The sequence below is a fragment of the Salvia splendens genome, chromosome 10, assembly GCF_004379255.2.
Source record: "Salvia splendens isolate huo1 chromosome 10, SspV2, whole genome shotgun sequence".
Taxonomy (NCBI): domain Eukaryota; kingdom Viridiplantae; phylum Streptophyta; class Magnoliopsida; order Lamiales; family Lamiaceae; genus Salvia; species Salvia splendens.
Window position 1 is genome coordinate 30479361 of NC_056041.1, and position 2449 is coordinate 30481809.

The 2449-nt window shown below is 43.2% G+C and overlaps 1 long non-coding RNA gene across 1 annotated transcript; it reads left to right on the plus strand.

Moving 5' to 3' along the window:
- Nucleotides 1-1026: 1026 nt before the first annotated feature.
- On the plus strand, nt 1027-2158 carry LOC121750456. The gene is made up of 2 exons (XR_006039881.1): nt 1027-1507; nt 1864-2158. It is a non-coding gene; the product is annotated as an uncharacterized LOC121750456 (long non-coding RNA).
- Nucleotides 2159-2449: the final 291 nt, after the last annotated feature.

The following is a 2449-nucleotide window of genomic DNA, read 5'->3' on the forward strand; positions in this document are numbered from 1 at the left end:
TGCAGGGGCTGAGTACTTGATGCACTCAGTGAACTCATGCCCGAAATACATTTATCATTTAAGACATGTCAAGCCATCATCGAGTGAATCTCGGGTTTTACTTTAAAAAGGCCGAGAAACACTAAATCATTCCTTTAATAAAATAGTGCCTGCGCAGGCAAACATCATCCCCCATCATGTACCATATCTGAGCTATCATGTGAAACGAGAATGTGGCCACAATCTCGATCACTGGACCGGCCGACCTAGAGGACGGCTCACGATCCCTATCAGTGCACTAGTCCGAGTAAGGACTCACTCCCTAGTCAGACCCGAATTCGTTAACTATCAAAGTCTAGTAGGATATTATCCCAGTAGACAATCAGATAGGCAATTCAAAACATAAAATACGGCATGACATACTATTTTAAACCACCCTTATTTCACCATAACATATCATTTCAAATAAAAGAGTTTAAGTAATAAAGCCCACCTCAAAAGCTTAGGATTTCCGTAAAAAGTTCCTCGTTCCGACTTTAGCGTGCGTGCGAACCACCTTTTCAGTAAATACATAAAGTACACATCAATCTCGGTAACGAAGACATTTTAGAATGCATGCACTCTAATTAAAATCTTATAATTCATTTCCTCGGTTTTCGTGCATTTTCGATTATTCGGCGGCCGCCCAAGGCGTCGCCGGTCGGCCGCTTATACCAATACTTCCTCCGTTGGCTCCTCGTATTTTCCATGACGTCGAAATAAAATCCCCAAACCATTTAGGCGCATAATTAAATTATCGCAATTATTTCTCTTCGAAATTATATTATTTCGGACTTGGGATAAAAATTATTCCGGGAATAAAATAAATAATTCCTTACGATTAAATTATCGGCCGAAGACTTAATTATGTTCTTCACCTTATACTTCCAAATAAAATATAAGGCCCAAATCCTTTAAAAGTCCAATTTCTTTAAAACAACCCAAGGCCCAAGACAAAAAAAACAAAAGGCCCAAAACTTAACTCCTCCTCCATGCCTCACTCTCCTCTTTCTCACTATCTCTCTATCTTCTTCTCTCTCTCCTTTCTTCACAAAAGAGAAATCCCCCAAAATTGGAGAAATCCCTAACCCGTCGCCTACTCCTTCTCACGCCATCCCCGTCCTCTATTCGCCGCTGGTTAGCCGCCCTCTGTCACGACACAGCAGCTGCACCGAGCAGCCATCACCGTCGCTGTCATCGCTGTTCCAAGCAGCCATCGCCGCTGGTTCGACCTGTTGCCGCTGCTGCCTCCTCGACGGGAGGACGCTGCTGTCACCGGGAAAAGGGCGACGCCGCGGCTCGTCGTAGTGGGAGGGCCAGCCGCCGGGGGCGCTGCTGCCGCCACAACTCGTCCAGCCGCCTCTGCCAGCCGTCTCCCTCCACCGCCGGCGACTTCCCTTCCCCGCCAACACTCCGAACTACCCCGATTCAGCCGAAAGATAACCGCACAGCCCCAAAACAGCCCCGCAAGATACGTTTTTATTACAAAGTTATGTTCTTTCGTGTTTTCGATTAACCATAGCGGGTGTTCAATTGGTGTTAATTGTTGAATTTGTTTGAATTACTTGTGGGAAGTGGATGTATGAAGTAATGTATGAAATATATAATGGGATATATGCTTAAACTTCATGCTTTGAAGATTGGGTAGAGTTTATACCTCAAAGAATTGTACTTGGTTGTGGAGAAAACAAAAATGGTAGAAATCCACTTCTTTCTCCTCTCGGCTCTCTCTCTCGGCTCCCTCTCTCTCTCTAAATTTGCTTATTGTAAAATGTATTGTGAAGTGTTAGAGAAGGAGATACATGAAGGAGCTTGTGGATTAATGTGTGACCTTTGATTTTTTAGGATTTATTGAGGGAGATGGAAGGTGAAGAAGTTGAAACATGGAGAGTCTCCATGGAGGGAGGGAATCGGCCAAGAGGATGGAAAGAAAGAGAAAAGTATTGGCCTTGCTCCCACATTTTGGAATAAATTGGGCTCCCATTTGATTTAATTGATTTGGGCTTATTTAGTTGCAAGCCCAATTTGTATAAATATTTATTTGTTAGACTTTTTGATTGTTTTGGCCCAAAGCTATTTTGTAAAAAAAAACACATTGGATTTTCTTTATTTTTACTTGGATTGGCCCCAAGTTCTTATTTTTGTTCGTTTCCTTTCGTTTGGACAAATTATTATTCGTCTCGTCGTAACTTGGTGTTGTTCTAAGTACTATAAAAAGTACGGGTGTTACACTAGTACAATGGAACATGGTAAAGACCAAGAATGAACATCACGCGGCAAGCTGCCAACACGGACAATCACAGTTCAAGCCACCCATCTAAACCCAGAGTGGGTGGGCCTCGTTAAAACCCCTTGGGGAAAAAACCCCATGGGATAAAACTCCCCAAGGGAAAAAAGAGTACCCTGATGAGCGACTCAAAAAGCTTCACAA